At 47.5% G+C, this 18,912-nt stretch overlaps 1 long non-coding RNA gene across 1 annotated transcript in view; it reads left to right on the top strand.

Moving 5' to 3' along the window:
* Positions 1-18,912, top strand: part of LOC123996350 — a 51,719-nt gene that overhangs the window by 17,782 nt on the left and 15,025 nt on the right. The window contains exon 4 of the long non-coding RNA XR_006831963.1: positions 15,272-16,630. This is a non-coding gene — a long non-coding RNA (uncharacterized LOC123996350). The remainder of the gene's footprint in view (positions 1-15,271; positions 16,631-18,912) is intronic.

Here is an 18,912-nt window from a genome sequence, read left to right as displayed (position 1 = left end):
ACTTAATTATTTTACACTTTACGTAGAGACATGGCTGCTCAGCTGTCATATACACGTATAATTGCTAATATCTTGACTTGAAGTGATAGTCCTTGTGAGGCACAATTTGTTAGAGGAAAATATGTTGACCTTTGCCCTTGAAATGTACTACAAAGATTATATTTTATACTACGCTCCATGCACCAGTGGATGGATAGAAATAGGACCAGCTACTTATGTGAGTCACTCTATATACTTTCCCCCTGTTCACTTCCTAGTTTTGAGTGATAGCCCTGAGATTTGCCACAGCATGCTAACAGCTAACAGGTCAGTAAATGGCAGGGAGCCACTGAGCACAGCTAACCCTCCTGGAGAGAACAGAGTAGACAGAGGCAGGAGAGATGGAGCTCGTCCACAGAGAAGTAAAGTTCTTCATCAGAGGAAAGAGAAATGCGTTTTTCCTCCAGGCCCTAGTCCCATTCTATGACATGGGTCTGGGTTCTATATCAGCATTGCCCATAGAAAGACTTGCATTTTAGAATCAGACACAGAAGATCAGAGGAACGTTTTCAGAGCCTGTGGGCTACCATCCATACTATCCGACCACCTCTCAACCTCGCTCCGCTGCCGCAACTCAATGGAACTGCCCGTGTCATAGCATATGGAGTCAATATCATATTTGCAAAATAGATAGATCGATGAAGACCTGCTTTGGTTTAAAAGATGCTCGGGGGCTAAAAGCGCGGGCAAAACTTCAGTACATTTGAAGTAGAGACAATGTGCATTGATATAGCTACAATTAGCTAGCTAGCGTACAGCCATGTAAGTACACGTGCACATCACTCTACTTGCCTTATATAGCCTTTACGGCACATGTCTCCATATGTGTCTTTGTTACAATTGTACGTAGGAAGAGGAGTAGGCCAAGGATTTGTGATTTTACACATAGCAGCGTTTCCACACCCAACCACTCTCTCTTATGTTTATGGATAAGCTCCAGGAGGGAAGCGGTAATCCTCTCATTTACAGTGCCTCAGATCCAGCGAACCATATCTCCTCTTTCAGCCCCCCTCTCCTCCTCTCCATCCCTCCACCCCCAACCCAATTCAGCCATGCTCTACAACGTCATGGCATGTTGGACAGAGGAGATGGAGTCCTTTCTGGTTCTGTGGAACAAGCCCTTCTCACTCAGAGCACTTATTTTACTTCCTCAACACGGTTAGACCATCAGCAGGTATAGAGACAGTCTGATATGCCCACCAGCAATCTCTAACTGCAACCTGAAATAGTACTCACATGTTGTTAACCTGGAATGCCACAATTACACTATTTAAGATAAAGTAGTTTGTCCTATTTTGTTCCTGTTATTCAGACGTACATTCATGATGGTATCCAAAACAAATATTGCATGGTGTTATGGGTAGAAGGAGATTGAGCTGAGTTTTAGCACTAGCAGCTAATCTCAAATACCCATGGTTCTCAAAGTTAACATCCGCTTGAAAGCCCACTGTTTGCAGAAGATGTTCCCAAGCTTTACATATTTGTTGCATAAACTGCTCTGCTGGGCTGTTCTTAAAAGTTGATTTAAATTATACCCTCCACATTATACGGCTTGATAGGAAATAAATCTCTTCAAATGAATTCAGTGAATGGAGTGAAGTGAGGGCGGGGTAGCAGGCGACTATATGGGGAGTAGTGGCGTATGTTAACATAAATTAAAGTCTGTCTGCAGCAGGGTTGGCTGCTGCTGAGGGAGGGAGAGAGTGAGGGAGAATGGGAGAGAGAGAGAGAGTTCTGTTCTCTTCAAAGAAAATGATGGCTAATGACAGTAAGGAGAAGTATCAAAACTGAGTGGCTGGCGGTGGGTGTGGATGTGAAGAGCCGGGCAGGGTCAAGGAGCTCTAGCTTTCCCAGTGGCTGAGGGAGATGTAGAAGATTGTTTTTTCTCTCTCTCTCAGCTGGAAAACGGCATGCTCTACACGCCGAGTAGGCCTCTGGCAGCATTTCTATACAAACCGTGGGGCTGAATGGTGAGGTGCATTTATTAAGGGGGGTTTAGGAAGAGGGGGAGCCTGCTGCCTATTCTCTGAAAAGGCAGCAGGCTGCGGACTGAATAGGAAAGGGGTGGGGGTGGGGGGGGGGGGCGCAGGGTGTCCAGGCCTCCATTGGTTCAATGCAACGGCCAGAGCATCTGTGAAAAGAGGTCTCCCCTTTTTCCCACGCCCAGTGCATCGCAAAACATTGGCTCAGGCAGCCAGGGTCAAGTCACATTGCTAATATATACACTGGGCCTGTGTACTTATACAATGCATACACACAGCTCATTTAGTTTATGTGTGCACACAGAGCAGATACACACTCGTACGCACACACACAGACACCAGCAGACAGAGAAGGGGGGTACAGAGTGCACCCTGACACTAATTTCTATCACATTGGAGCCATTGTCTAGTTCTAGACCAACAGTCTTAGATTCTCCAAATTAACAAGCTGTCTGTGAGTAGACACACAGACGCATACAGCCCTGAAATAGGACACACCAAGACACCTGCTCTCCTCATCGTCCGATGACCATCAATTGGTCAATACGTTAGAAGTGAGAGATGCAATTCGTATCGGATATGAAACAAAAAAATGAAGACACTTTTGCTCAGTTTCTTCATAACTTTTGATAAGAATCATCTGTTGTTATTTTTCTGTTCAGCACTAAACCTCACCAAAACTGTTTTTTTATCCTCTGTAGTCTTGACAGACTGGCATCCTCTCCTACCACCACTGAATCATTCTCTGATTCCTAATCTGTTTTGCTCCTATTTCTTTAGCTCTCACATTTATGTCTCAACCTCTATATAAACTATAATCATATTCTGGGGGATGTAAATGCTTTGTGCCCCCCCCCCCCCCCTCCCCGCCAGATGCCCTGTATTGTGTTGTCCAGGGTGCTGAGGCGACCCCCTGCCTGCCTCTCGGTTGTGATGTCACCCTGTCTGTCAAGGCCTTGGCAGGAACTTGACTGTGGGAAGGAAAAGGGCTCAGATTGGGCTGGGGGCCTAGGGAGGCTGGGGGGTTGAGGGGTGCATGTGTCTAGCGGCTAGCCCTGGAGTGGAGTAGAGACTCAGACAGACAGTCCAGCCCTGGTCTAAGGGGTGAAAGACTGCTGCAGCCCTTTAGACAATGGAAAGAGAGGGGGCGATGGGGAAACACACATAGCAACTCTCCTAGAAAGTGGAATTTAAATTAGACTGCTGATCTATGTCCCCAATAACCTAGGCTAGTTGTGTTACTCACAGACTCACTGATCACCAAGCACGGATATTGAATGGTGTGAGCAACTGAAAAAAAGACCACCTCTTTCCTGTGTTATAATAAAGGCCTGTATTGTGTTAAGAGCACATTTAGTGAAGTCAGTTTCTTGACTAGACTAGTTAAACAAATAGCTGTAATTGAATGGTATGAAAATCAATGTTGCGCAGATCAGATTGTAAAGTGGTCTGATTTGACTGTTTTCAAGGTATATACTGACTCCTATCATTTTCTAAAATCTCCGTCCTCCAACATTAAACAATGACCACAGCTATGTTGTTTTGCCTTATTGTCCCTTTAGTAGCAGTGTGCCAGTAGACTCCCTAGTGTCAGTCAATCCGCTCCCCCCTCCACCCTGTTTACCCTCTTTTTTTATTCCACATGTCCCCTGATTGCTGAGACAACAGGCCGCTATTGTCCCTGTAAACAACCAGAGGGACACAGACACCAGTCCTGACGACCCTCTCCCAGCCCCTTTTCCTCTCACTCAAATGGTGCTGGAGAGGAACAGGACATAGGAGGGACTCACGTAATTAGCTGGACGAGAAAATGCATTGTGGCAATTACCCAGCACAAAGAGGCAGGAACGTATAGCCTGTTCATTTGGCGAGAGGCGGCAGGACTCAGCCAGGAGTGCAGTTTCCTGTTGCCTGGGCTCCCCCGGCCTTTTATGTGCAGAGAGAAGCAGCAACAATGGAGCCAGAGATGTACTCCACTGTAGAACCACTTCCAGTCCTTTCAGAGAAGGGACACTGCATTCTAGCCTCTTATTGGTTGAAACGCATGTCGAACTGAAGCCTAAAAGCATGGGGCTGCGAATAAGGTTTCCTGTGGTAACTCACGCATCTGATATCCTGGTCATTCATTTTCCCTACAGTGTTATTTCACTGCAGATTTGGACTGGCAGGAACAGGTACAGTAATACATGTTCTAGGATTCTTCTCCCCCCCGTCACTCCATCACTTCATGTGGTGCTCCTGGACCTGCTATTTCTATTTCTACTGCCTCTGAGTGGGTTGGTCAGCTGATTGGTGGGTTGGCTGTCTGGCTGTGATTGCATGGTGCTTGTATAGAGGGTATCTACTCTCTACCGATAAGAGCATCCTCCTCTTTTTCTGGAGTGCCCAGGGGTGATTTCTTTCGTGAAGTCAGATAAGATCCTGGCGACCACCTCTTCCTTTTTTTAGAAGAGTTCCTTAACTTTGATAAATGAAGTGAGGGGAGAGCAGGGAAAAGTTGTGGAGAGCGAGAGAGGAGCTCCCCGGTCCGCTCGCTCTCAGGATCAATAACGGTCGGAGAGCTGCTGAGCACTCCTGTCTGGCAGCCCTACCACTGGGGATGTAGGGAGGAGGGGGGGGGGGGCTCCCTCCACTGCGGCCGGCAGAGAAAAAGAGGGTAGGAGAGAGAGAAGGAACCCACACCCACCCATCCTCTCCTGCCTGCCTGTGTGCCTGCTAGCAGCACACACACCTGAGGTCTCTTTCTGTGGAGCCACAAGGTTACAGCGTGTCGATACAAACGCGTGCACCCCTCTGACAAATGGGATTTGGCATGTTCAATCAACTGGGCTGCCAAATCCCTGTTAAGTGTTGCAGAGCCATATCTGTCTGTGCCCTTGTTGTGCTATGTTACCTGGATTCCTTAACTGTCCCCTAAATATCCTCTATAAAAGTACCCCCTAATGGAATTATCTGGTGCATTTGTCATTGGATTTGAATGGGCGGGTGTGCGTTGGCATAATGAGAGGACTTTGATTTTGAAGTGCATGAAGAAAGGCCTTCGGCTCACACACTTTACCTCCAGTACCTTCAGGGTCATCCTCACCTAGCTCACCATTCCCCTCTTTTCTCTCTCTACTCCTTTATTTGTCCTCTTGTTCTTTGAGCCACTGGTCTCTCTCACCCTTCGCTCCTCTTTTCCCTCCTGCTGTCCCTCACACCTGATCCTTTCATCTACTCCTCCCTAATCTCCGACTAAAACCCCTCCATCCTCTCCTCCCCTTTCCCCTCTCTGTTACCCTCTACCCCTCGTTAAGTATCACCCCATGCTGCTCATCCCTCTCTCTCATTCTCTCTCCTCCGTTCTTATCCTCCTTCTCTCCCTTTCCTCCTCTCTCTCTCTCTCTCTCTCTCTCTCTCTCTCTCTCTCTCTCTCTCTCTCTCTCTCTCTCTCTCTCTCTCTCTCTCTCTCTCTCTCTCTCTCTCTCTCTCTCTCTCTCTCTCTCTGTGTTTAATTGAGTCAGTGAGCAGTTGACTGCCCCCGTCATTGGTGGGGAGCGGGTTGACCCAGCCCTCCCAGGAGGGGAGACATTGTCTGGGCTGTCCCGCCGGTGTAATCCCCTCCACCGGGACAAAGACCTGGTCCCCCTTCACCACTGAAGGGCATTGGCCCCCCTAACAAGAGCCCAACTCTGCAATGCCCGGCCTGGCCCAACACCTCCTCATCAAACCCCCTGGCCCCCAGACCAGGCCTGGGTTTAGACTCTGGTCAAAAGTAGTGCTCTATTTGAGATCCCCAGCCACAAATAACACCCTGAGAGTGGTCTCTGTCTCATCAAAGGCCTGTTTATCTACTCACTGACTGAGATACCCATGGAGGTGGCATTGTACATTGTGTGGCTGCGTTTGGATGTAAGTTCCAGGCACTAGTGATGGTGGAATAAGGAGCTTTCCAGGGATTATCCTTTAGGCTCAAGCATATATTAATGTTTGAAATATCAACATAAAAAAAAACATTATTTCAAGAATTTACTAATCATGTGAGCTTGTGTCACAAGTAGTATTAGTAATAGCAGTTCTGTAGTAATGAGGAAGAAACATTTATACATGTTCACCTTCATTTTGATGTAGGCTGTGCATAGGTATGTAAATACACACACATGTACATTTACACAGTTCATCTGAGATACTTAGCTCTTAAGCTCTTGCGGAACAGCCCCCACTCCCTGCTAGCCTTCCACGATCCCCTGTTCATCTCTCTCTCTCTCTCTCTCTCTCTCTCTCTCTCTCTCTCTCTCTCTCTCTCACACACACACACACACACACACACACACACACACACACACACACACACACACACACACACACACACACACACACACACACACACACACACACACACACACACACACACACACACACACACACACACACACACACACACACACACACACACACACACACACACACACACACACACACACACACACACACACTCAGGGAGAGAGGAGGCAAGGTTGCCATGGGAACCACTGGTCAGAGTTTACCAGAGGGGAAACAAACAAAGTACTGTTCATAAAAGCTGGATATATATAGTGTGCAGATATCTAATGTGTGTGTCCGCATGCGCGTTACGATCCATGTCCCTTTTTATAGTGACATCACTTCTACCACACATTCACACACTGCCATCCTTCGTGATTCCATCTCTTGGAATTCTGAGGTTTTGAATCAAAGGTTGATTTTTGATCTTTCCGATTGACCTCATATAAATGCATTGTCATTGCTATTTGAATCCTCAGTGATTTAGTTACTCAAACACAATGGTCTCTTCAAAAAACATGAGCATTGACAGAAAGATGTGTCATATGCACATGACATATCTCATCATTCACTCCTGAGCCTCTTCCGCTTTCACGCTCATATTCTGTGTGTGTGTGTGTGTGTTATCATAGCGAGGCTAGCAAAGTGTGTATCTGTTCCATGTTTCTTTAAACGGGATCTCCTAGTCACAGCGCTCTCTCTGCCATGCCCACTGTGCTGCTATCACACTCTCATACACACCTGTCACTGTCACTCCTGTCACTGTCGTCTCCTGTCACTATCACCTGTCACTATCACTCCTCTCCACTCTCTTGGTATTGTCTCAGTTCTGGGTTCATATAGTAGCCGTGGATTGGGGAGGAAACGTTGGGTATCTACTGAGCTGGAGGAAAGTATGTCTCGCGGTAGTTGGACATTTGGACATCGTCACCTCAGCCCTGTGTCAAAACACGCGGCAACCGCTGCAGCTACATTTCACCTCTCTCTCTCTATCTCTCTCTCACTCCCTCTCTCTCTATCCTCTTCTTTCTCTCTCTCACTCCCTCTCTCTCTATCCTCTTCTTTCTCTCACTCCCTCTCTCTCTATCCTCTTCTTTCTCTCTCTCACTCCCTCTCTCTCTATCCTCTTCTCTCTCTCACTCCCTCTCTCTCTATCCTCTTCTTTCTTTCTCTCACTCCCTCTCTCTCTATCCTCTTCTTTCTCTCTCTCACTCCCCCTCTCTCTATCCTCTTCTCTCTCTCACTCCCTCTCTCTCTATCCTCTTCTTTCTTTCTCTCACTCCCTCTCTCTCTATCCTCTTCTTTCTCTCTCTCACTCCCTCTCTCTCTATCCTCTTCTTTCTCTCACTCCCTCTCTCTCTATCCTCTTCTTTCTCTCTCTCACTCCCTCTCTCTCTATCCTCTTCTCTCTCTCACTCCCTCTCTCTCTATCCTCTTCTTTCTTTCTCTCACTCCCTCTCTCTCTATCCTCTTCTTTCTCTCTCTCACTCCCCCTCTCTCTATCCTCTTCTCTCTCTCACTCCCTCTCTCTCTATCCTCTTCTTTCTTTCTCTCACTCCCTCTCTCTCTATCCTCTTCTTTCTCTCTCTCACTCCCTCTCTCTCTATCCTCTTCTTTCTCTCACTCCCTCTCTCTCTATCCTCTTCTTTCTCTCTCTCACTCCCTCTCTCTCTATCCTCTTCTCTCTCTCACTCCCTCTCTCTCTATCCTCTTCTTTCTTTCTCTCACTCCCTCTCTCTCTATCCTCTTCTTTCTCTCTCTCACTCCCTCTCTCTCTATCCTCTTCTTTCTTTCTCTCACTCCCTCTCTCTCTATCCTCTTCTTTCTTTCTCTCACTCCCTCTCTCTCTATCCTCTTCTTTCTTTCTCTCACTCCCTCTCTCTCTATCCTCTTCTTTCTTTCTCTCACTCCCTCTCTCTCTATCCTCTTCTTTCTCTCTCTCACTCCCTCTCTCTCTATCCTCTTCTTTCTCTCACTCCCTCTCTCTCTATCCTCTTCTTTCTCTCTCTCACTCCCTCTCTCTCTATCCTCTTCTCTCTCTCACTCCCTCTCTCTCTATCCTCTTCTTTCTTTCTCTCACTCCCTCTCTCTCTATCCTCTTCTTTCTCTCTCTCACTCCCTCTCTCTCTATCCTCTTCTTTCTCTCACTCCCTCTCTCTCTATCCTCTTCTTTCTTTCTCTCACTCCCTCTCTCTCTATCCTCTTCTTTCTTTCTGTCACTCCCTCTCTCTCTATTCTCTTCTTTCTTTCTCTCACTCCCTCTCTCTCTATCCTCTTCTTTCTTTCTCTCACTCCCTCTCTCTCTATCCTCTTCTTTCTCTCACTCCCTCTCTCTCTATCCTCTTCTTTCTCTCACTCCCTCTCTCTCTATCCTCTTCTTTCTCTCTCTCTCTCACTCCCTCTCTCTCTATCCTCTTCTTTCTCTCACTCCCTCTCTCTCTATCCTCTTCTTTCTTTCTCTCACTCCCTCTCTCTCTATCCTCTTCTTTCTTTCTGTCACTCCCTCTCTCTCTATTCTCTTCTTTCTTTCTCTCACTCCCTCTCTCTCTATCCTCTTCTTTCTTTCTCTCACTCCCTCTCTCTCTATCCTCTTCTATCTTTCTCTCACTCCCTCTCTCTCTATCCTCTTCTTTCTTTCTCTCACTCCCTCTCTCTCTATCCTCTTCTTTCTTTCTCTCACTCCCTCTCTCTCTATCCTCTTCTTTCTCTCACTCCCTCTCTCTCTATCCTCTTCTATCTTTCTCTCACTCCCTCTCTCTCTATCCTCTTCTTTCTTTCTCTCACTCCCTCTCTCTCTATCCTCTTCTTTCTTTCTCTCACTCCCTCTCTCTCTATCCTCTTCTTTCTTTCTCTCACTCCCTCTCTCTCTATCCTCTTCTTTCTCTCACTCCCTCTCTCTCTATCCTCTTCTATCTTTCTCTCACTCCCTCTCTCTCTATCCTCTTCTTTCTCTCACTCACTCTCTCTCTATCCTCTTCTTTCTCTCACTCCCTCTCTCTCTATCCTCTTCTATCTTTCTCTCACTCCCTCTCTCTCTATCCTCTTCTTTCTCTCACTCCCTCTCTCTCTATCCTCTTCTTTCTCTCACTCCCTCTCTCTCTATCCTCTTCTTTCTTTCTCTCACTCCCTCTCTCTCTATCCTCTTCTTTCTCTCACTCCCTCTCTCTCTATCCTCTTCTTTCTCTCACTCCCTCTCTCTCTATCCTCTTCTTTCTTTCTCTCACTCCCTCTCTCTCTATCCTCTTCTTTCTTTCTCTCACTCCCTCTCTCTCTATCCTCTTCTTTCTTTCTCTCACTCTCTATCCTCTTCTTTCTTTCTCTCACTCCCTCTCTCTCTATCCTCTTCTTTCTCTCACTCCTTCTCTCTCTATCCTCTTCTTTCTTTCTCTCACTCACTCCCTCTCTCTCTATCCTCTTCTTTCTTTTTCTCACTCCCTCTCTCTCTATCCTCTTCTTTCTTTCTCTCACTCCCTCTCTCTCTATCCTCTTCTTTCTTTCTCTCACTCCCTCTCTCTCTATTCTCTTCTATCTTTCTCTCACTCCCTCTCTCTCTATCCTCTTCTTTCTTTCTCTCACTCCCTCTCTCTCTATCCCCTTCTTTCTTTCTCTCACTCCCTCTCTCTCTATCCCCTTCTTTCTCTCACTCCCTCTCTCTCTATCCTCTTCTTTCTTTCTCTCACTCCCGCTCTCTCTATCCCCTTCTTTCTCTCTCTCACTCCCTCTCTCTCTATCCCCTTCTTTCTTTCTCTCACTCCCTCTCTCTCTATCCTCTTCTTTCTTTCTCTCACTCCCTCTCTCTCTATCCCCTTCTTTCTCTCTCTCACTCCCTCTCTCTCTATCCCCTTCTTTCTTTCTCTCACTCCCTCTCTCTCTATCCTCTTCTTTCTTTCTCTCACTCCCTCTCTCTCTATCCTCTTCTTTCTTTCTCTCACTCCCTCTCTCTCTATCCCCTTCTTTCTCTCACTCCCTCTCTCTCTATCCCCTTCTTTCTCTCTCTCACTCCCTCTCTCTCTATCCCCTTCTTTCTTTCTCTCACTCCCTCTCTCTCTATCCTCTTCTTTCTTTCTCTCACTCCCTCTCTCTCTATCCTCTTCTTTCTTTCTCTCACTCCCTCTCTCTCTATCCCCTTCTTTCTTTCTCTCACTCCCTCTCTCTCTATCCTCTTCTTTCTTTCTCTCACTCCCTCTCTCTCTATCCTCTTCTTTCTTTCTCTCACTCCCTCTCTCTATCCCCTTCTTTCTCTCTCTCACTCCCTCTCTCTCTATCCCCTTCTTTCTCTCACTCCCTCTCTCTCTATTCCCTTCTTTCTCTCACTCCCTCTCTCTCTATTCCCTTCTTTCTCTCACTCCCTCTTTCTCTACCCCCTTCTTTCTCTCTCTCACTCCCTCTCTCTCTATCCCCTTCTTTCTCTCACTCCATCTCTCTCTACCCCCTTCTTAGTCTCACTCCTTCTCTCTCTATCCACTTCTTTCTCTCACTCCCTCTCTCTCTATCCCCTTCTTTCTTTCTCTCACTCCCTCTCTCTCTATCCTCTTCTTTCTTTCTCTCACTCCCTCTCTCTCTATCCTCTTCTTTCTTTCTCTCACTCCCTCTCTCTCTATCCCCTTCTTTCTCTCACTCCCTCTCTCTCTATCCCCTTCTTTCTCTCTCTCACTCCCTCTCTCTCTATCCCCTTCTTTCTTTCTCTCACTCCCTCTCTCTCTATCCTCTTATTTCTTTCTCTCACTCCCTCTCTCTCTATCCTCTTCTTTCTTTCTCTCACTCCCTCTCTCTCTATCCCCTTCTTTCTTTCTCTCACTCCCTCTCTCTCTATCCTCTTCTTTCTTTCTCTCACTCCCTCTCTCTCTATCCTCTTCTTTCTTTCTCTCACTCCCTCTCTCTATCCCCTTCTTTCTCTCTCTCACTCCCTCTCTCTCTATCCCCTTCTTTCTCTCACTCCCTCTCTCTCTATTCCCTTCTTTCTCTCACTCCCTCTCTCTCTATCCCCTTCTTTCTCTCACTCCCTCTTTCTCTACCCCCTTCTTTCTCTCTCTCACTCCCTCTCTCTCTATCCCCTTCTTTCTCTCACTCCATCTCTCTCTACCCCCTTCTTAGTCTCACTCCTTCTCTCTCTATCCACTTCTTTCTCTCACTCCCTCTCTCTCTACCCCCTTCTTAGTCTCACTCCCTCTCTCTCTATCCCCTTCTTTCTTTCTCTCACTCCCTCTCTCTCTATCCTCTTCTTTCTTTCTCTCACTCCCTCTCTCTCTATCCTCTTCTTTCTTTCTCTCACTCCCTCTCTCTCTATCCCCTTCTTTCTCTCACTCCCTCTCTCTCTATCCCCTTCTTTCTCTCTCTCACTCCCTCTCTCTCTATCCCCTTCTTTCTTTCTCTCACTCCCTCTCTCTCTATCCTCTTCTTTCTTTCTCTCACTCCCTCTCTCTCTATCCTCTTCTTTCTTTCTCTCACTCCCTCTCTCTCTATCCCCTTCTTTCTTTCTCTCACTCCCTCTCTCTCTATCCTCTTCTTTCTTTCTCTCACTACCTCTCTCTCTATCCTCTTCTTTCTTTCTCTCACTCCCTCTCTCTATCCCCTTCTTTCTCTCTCTCACTCCCTCTCTCTCTATCCCCTTCTTTCTCTCACTCCCTCTCTCTCTATTCCCTTCTTTCTCTCACTCCCTCTCTCTCTATCCCCTTCTTTCTCTCACTCCCTCTTTCTCTACCCCCTTCTTTCTCTCTCTCACTCCCTCTCTCTCTATCCCCTTCTTTCTCTCACTCCATCTCTCTCTACCCCCTTCTTAGTCTCACTCCTTCTCTCTCTATCCACTTCTTTCTCTCACTCCCTCTCTCTCTACCCCCTTCTTAGTCTCACTCCCTCTCTCTCTATCCCCTTCTTTCTCTCACTCCCTCTCTCTACCCCCTTCTTTCTCTCTCTCACTCCCTCTCTCTCTATCCCCTTCTTTCTCTCACTCCATCTCTCTCTACCCCCTTCTTAGTCTCACTCCTTCTCTCTCTATCCACTTCTTTCTCTCACTCCCTCTCTCTCTACCCCCTTCTTAGTCTCACTCCCTCTCTCTCTACCCCCTTCTTTCTCTCACTCCCTCTCTCTCTATCCCCTTATTTCTCTCACTCCCTCTCTCTCTACCCCCTTCTTTCTCACACTCCCTCTCTCTCATTCGGTCTCCCTCTACCAAGGCAAGGCGGTAACAAAATGTGTCTAAACACTATAGCGATATGCAAACCACATGTCAAAGCCCCCTTTCTTAGGAAAAAGCGTCATGCCTTCATCGCTATGTTCCTTCTGTTTCCCCACCCCCTTCTTTCCACGGGTCTTTAGTTCTGCACTTGGCTGCTTCAATAATATTTATAGCATGATTTCTAAACACAAGTCCAATGCCATGGGGCGAAAGCTCCCCCTGTACCCCCCCCATTCCCCATGTACCCCTCCCCTCTGCCTCTGCCCTCTCCTTCAGAGCTGACAGATAGACAAACGCCCTGTTCTTTCTTTCTTTGCCTCTCAAGCCTCCCTCCATCCATCCTGCCGGCCCGGCACAATGCGTCCGCTTCATCCCGCGGCCGGGGGAATGCAGCCCTGAACTAACAATATCACCAAGGCTGTCTGAATGTCGGGGAGCCCCATTGTGTCCTGGCAGAGGGGAGTTAACACCCATGTCTGAGCCCTATGAATAGTATTATTGTGTCTGAGACATGCACCTCTCCCCCGGTCTCCCCCTATTCGTACCCCTAACACACCCCCTCTTCTTGTCCCAACAGCTCAGTCCCCTCTATGTCCCCCTTTCTCTCCCCTCAACGGCCAACTCCCAACTTCCAAATGCCCAGCGAGTCTCCAAAAGTGCATTTCTTTATTTTCTCAGTGTGGAATTAAGCCTGTGGACTTTAAAAATAAATATTTTTTTTGTCACAGTAGAGGTGGGGTGAGGAGGAGAGAGGAGGCCTGTAGGTTGTGTCGTGGTAGTGGTGTGATGGAGGTATGGGGTGGAGGGGGTTCGGTTTGACCATGGTCTTTCACAGTTGCAGGACACAATGGAGCCGAGAGTCCATAAAGAAATGTTCCTTACTGCCATTAACATAATAAGAGGGCACTGAAACCATTTGAATAATTTTAGACAATACAAAAACCACATGTTTTTTTAACAAAGTTTAGAATGACACTGGCAAACACCCTCACATTCTTCCACATTCAATATGTGCCAAATAGCTAAGGCTGTGAAGCAAAGTTTTCCTGTCTCTATTGCACAGTTTTTGTTATTTGGGGGGGCAATATCAAAATACCCCAAACTTGGTGGACCTTTGTGGTTGGGGATATAGTGTAGGTTGTTATTGGTAAAGACTGTATTTTGTTGAGGATCATTTTCATGAATTCCACCAGCGCTATGGTGATTTTTATAATAGGCCCAAATGCTGTCACTGGCTACTGTGTGGAGGGGCATCATCAGCCAAATGCTGTCACTGACTAGTGTGTGGAGGGGCATCATCAGCCAAATGCTGTTACTGGCTACTGTGTGGAGAGGCATCATCAGCCAAATGCTGTCACTGGCTACTGTGTGGAGAGGCATCATCAGCCAAATGCTGTCACTGGCTACTGTGTGGAGAGGCATCATCAGCCAAATGCTGTCACTGGCTACTGTGTGGAGGGGCATCATCAGCCAAATGCTGTCACTGGCTACTGTGTGGAGAGGCATCATCAGCCAAATGCTGTCACTGGCTACTGTGTGGAGAGGCATCATCAGCCAAATGCTGTCACTGGCTACTGTGTGGAGAGGCATCATCAGCCAAATGCTGTCACTGGCTACTGTGTGGAGAGGCATCATCAGCCAAATGCTGTCACTGGCTACTGTGTGGAGAGGCATCATCAGCCAAATGCTGTCACTGGCTACTGTGTGGAGAGGCATCATCAGCCAAATGCTGTCACTGACTACTGTGTGGAGAGGCATCATCAGCCAAATGCTGTCACTGACTACTGTGTGGAGAGGCATCATCAGCCAAATGCTGTCACTGACTAGTGTGTGGAGGGGCATCATCAGCCAAATGCTGTCACTGACTACTGTGTGGAGAGGCATCATCAGCCAAATGCTGTCACTGACTAGTGTGTGGAGGGGCATCATCAGCCAAATGCTGTCACTGACTACTGTGTGGAGAGGCATCATCAGCCAAATGCTGTCACTGACTACTGTGTGGAGGGGCATCATCAGCCAAATGCTGTCACTGGCTGCTGTGTGGAGAGGCATCATCAGCCAAATGCTGTCACTGACTACTGTGTGGAGGGGCATCATCAGCCAAATGCTGTCACTGACTACTGTGTGGAGGGGCATCATCAGCCAAATGCTGTCACTGGCTAGTGTGTGGAGGGGCATCATCAGCCAAATGCTGTCACTGGCTGCTGTGTGGAGGGGCATCATCAGCTAAATGCTGTCACTGGCTACTGTGTGGAGAGGCATCATCAGCCAAATGCTGTCACTGGCTGCTGTGTGGAGGGGCATCATCAGCCAAATGCTGTCACTGGCTGCTGTGTGGAGGGGCATCATCAGCTAAATGCTGTCACTGGCTGCTGTGTGGAGGGGCATCATCAGCCAAATGCTGTCACTGGCTGCTGTGTGGAGGGGCATCATCAGCTAAATGCTGTCACTGGCTACTGTGTGGAGAGGCATCATCAGCCAAATGCTGTCACTGGCTACTGTGTGGAGGGAAAGGGGAAATCGTCAGAGTAATAGCTCAGAGTACACTTGGCAGGCAGTTTCTTCCTGCCTGACACACTTAACTCAACATTCTCCCATTTCAGCTTTTCTTTACTCAGGGGGTGATGAAGTTCACATCACAAACTGAGAGGATGCCAAACCTCCCCCCGACCTCCCTGATCAAAGCACAGGATTGACATCTGTATACTGTGGGCAAAATGCTGCAAGTTAAGCTCAACTCTTTCTCTTTCTCCCTGTCTCTTGTTGTTTGCAGGAGGAGGAGGAGAAACAGAGAGAAAAATAGGAAGAGAACGAGAGGATAGGATTGATGCCTGTTTGGAAGCAGTGAATGATGAACCAGGGAGCATGTGAACCCAGCTGTCGATGGCCATGGGCTCTCTGGCTCCTCTCTTCCCGTGGCCCTCTGCTCCGTGCCGGGTTCTCAGGGAGCCGGCTGGGGCCAGCCAGGCAGCGGCAGAGTGGGCAGGCGAGCCGAGGCAAGGGGAGGCGAGGCAGGCTCTCATCCCCGCTAGCAAGATGCTCATCAGAAAAGCGGAGCAGCAAATCAATATGGAGGAGAGAGGCTAGCAGAGTTCGCCCATCACTGCCCCCGGCCCTAGAGCCCAGGGACCCGGCGCTGCCAGCTCTCGCTCTCCTCCTCCTCTAGTAGCAGGACCAGAACCAGCCACTGTATGGAGCACATCAGTCAGATCCTAACCCTCAACCACCCGCTTTCTCTCTATCTGTGTGTGTGTAAGCATGTCTGTATGTGTGGTTCCGCCGTAGGGGCTTTCCTGGTCCAAGACCATTTGATAAAACTTTGCCAGCGAGAAAGAGAGAGAATAAAAAACGGACGTCAAAGGACTTTTTTTCCCCGCTGATTACTCATTCTTACTCATTCCACCTGACTGTTTGAGCGAGAGTTCTTATATTGAATTGAACAGGGCTCTCTCGTCAGTCCCCCTCCAAGCATGTACTGTACAGTCACCATGCTCTACACATCTGATGAACCAGGATAAAAGGACAATTTGAACTTTTTTCTCTCGTCTGCAGATTCAGAGAAAATATTTTTTCGCCTCCAGTTTTCTTCCTCACCCCTCAGGTTACTATCAGAGGAGGTGGCAGAGGTTATTGATCTGTATGGAGATGGAAGAGGTGCTGGTTTTGATACAGTACAGTTCACTGTCTGATGGTTATATAGTAGTGCCTGATAACCCATTCACTGTACAGCGGAACTATATTCAGGAGTGAACGAGTCCTGAGTGAGAGATGAAAAGGACGTTGAGCATATAGTGCCTGGACAGTGGCCTGAACAGTGGGCCTGATCACTGGCCTGAACAGTATCCACTATTTCATGTGACTTTTCTCCTCCATATTTGAACAATTCTCCTCTCCCCACAAGGAGCTTTGAAAAGACCTTCTATACAAGAAGCCCTATCTTTAGATACATAGAAATAGGAAACATTTGATTAAATAAGAATGACTTTAAGTGCTTTTTTTTTGTTGGATAAGAAAGGGATTGAAAACTTCTGGGCTGGAGAGGACAAAGGGGGCAGAGATAGTTTGGACCTGAAACAGGAACACCTTTACACAGAGAGATCTACAAACAACACAATGTTGCAGACTTCACTTGGTAAGCAGGCCTCCAGCTTCGCTGTTCAGTTGTTTCAGCCTTTTACACAGACGTGACAAAGTCATGTGACAATTGCTGGGTGTATCCTCAAATGGTGTGTGAAATGTGTGAGGACTATTCATCGTCTTAAACAAATAAAACCGTCAAAGACAGGCCACAGTTAAGCAATAATACATGAGAGGCCTACCCCGGACAATTGTGCGCCACCCTATGGTCCCAATCACAGCCGGTTGTGGTTCAGCCAGGAATCCAACCAGGGTGTCTGTAGTGACGCCTCTAGCACTGAGGTGCAGTGCCTTAGACCGCTGCGCCACTCGGGAGCCCTGTAAAGTATTGACTGCCCTGTACCCAAGCGTTGGTTGAACATTGTAGCATACAGAAATGGTTGCTATGGAGGTTCTGTCTTCCACCCTTGCTAGCTAGCCAACCACACAGCTAACACAATCACTTCAGACTGAAGCTGGAAAGACCGAAAACTAGCTGCATTTCATTTAGTTTGACCTGTTTTTGTATTGACATTTCTTTGTATATATCCATGAAATGATGCTGATTCGTGATTTCGACTTGCTGAGAAAAGATGCGGAAATACGTTCATTACTATGGGACAGAGTAGATATCTCATTTAAAATATTACAACAATGTTGCAAATCCTGAGATAATGTCTAGATGCTTTTTACAGTGGAGATCAAGTTTTATAAATTGCATGGCTGGGCAGATGAGACAGTGGATCTGTAAAAGTAGTAGTCGGAGTAGTAGTGTGTTGCTAGGTAACAACATAAATGTTGGAACTTTTTATGTTGTCAAGTATATCATGGGCAGGATAGGCTCTAGCAATGGGAATTCCAAACCACCCGTTGTATAATCGCTATTGAGTAATATACAGTATACACAGCAATGTAGCACAGACAATTCTCTTTTATTTTTGCTGCTTACCTTCAGCAAACATAATGCCCTAGGGTGTGATAATGCTGTAATTGAATTGTGGAGTAGTTGCATGGCTTACAGATTAGTATTAAGAGTCCCACGTCAATCTGCTGGCACAGAGAGACAGGCTCCACGCTGTGTCTCAGCCTGGCAACGCCGTGCCGCGCACCTACAAAATGGCTGCCGTTGTCTGCCAGCTGTCTGCTCAGCCAAGATGGCGACTGTGGACTGCTTTTAACGCCCGCCATCTGCTTAACGGGTATGAAATGGCCCTAATTGCATTTGCATACGCTTGAGTCTTAACCCCCTCGTACTTGTTCTCCTAAATAACTAACACAGAGTGTTCAGAGAAACAACGCAAGCCGCTGCTTTAATGAAGGCGCTCAGGAGAATTACAAAACAAATGTCGCTGGTTGGTTGAGCTTCCACTCTTTGTTTCTCTTTCACCCCATCTTTCTTTATGCAAGGCCTTGATAACGTTACTGTTGCTGGTTTTGGTATGAGTGAAATATGGTGTGGCAGTCGGCGTCTGTCTGTCTGTCTGTCTGTCTGTCTGTCTGTCTGTCTGTCTGTCTGTCTGTCTGTCTGTCTGTCTGTCTGTCTGTCTGTCTGTCTGTCTGTCTGTCTGTCTGTCTGTCTGTCTGTCTGTCTGTCTGTCTGTCTGTCTGTCTGTCTGTCTGTCTGTCTGTCTGTCTGTCTGTCTGTCTGCACATTGTGCCATATGTGACATTGGTGACTGGCTGCCGTTAGGTAGCCTCCTAACATACTGTTAAATCCCCACTGTAAAGGCAATAAGAGGAGGGGAGTACACGCCCGGCCGGCCCATCTCCACCACATAATGGCCTCATTAGCATGCACAGCACTCCCCGCTATAGGGCCTGGTGCGCTGCTGCACCGTGGGACCCAGCAGTGTACGCCCTTCACACCGCGCTCAGCATGCAGCACTGTGTTCCCCCGCACAATGCTGCCGCTTCATACTCCTTTTATTATGCCTTGTCAAAGCACTGGGGATCAGGGGTATCAGGAGGGAAACAGCGGGCGGCACGCTAAACGTGGATGAGGCAATATATTTGTGCTTTTTGGTCTTAAAGTGGTGTTAGTCGGGATGGATGTACTGTTGCCCTGGTGTTTTACACTGGACGGTTGCACTGTTACAATCTCAGCCTTTCACAGACATTTTCACCTGTCAAAGCTAATTACTGCACTGAGTCCTCTGTGAATGATCTGTGTCCTGGAAATATGCTATCATCTGCTCTAAAGCCCTTTGATGTGTTTCTCTGTGTGTGTGTGTGTGTGTGTGTGTGTGTGTGTGTGTGTGTGTGTGTGTGTGTGTGTGTGTGTGTGTGTGTGTGTGTGTG

This window comes from Oncorhynchus gorbuscha, linkage group LG15 (assembly GCF_021184085.1).
Source record: "Oncorhynchus gorbuscha isolate QuinsamMale2020 ecotype Even-year linkage group LG15, OgorEven_v1.0, whole genome shotgun sequence".
In the NCBI taxonomy this organism is placed as follows: Eukaryota; Metazoa; Chordata; class Actinopteri; order Salmoniformes; family Salmonidae; genus Oncorhynchus; species Oncorhynchus gorbuscha.
Note: the sequence above shows the minus strand (reverse complement) of the source record. Positions and strands in the feature narration are given on the sequence as shown.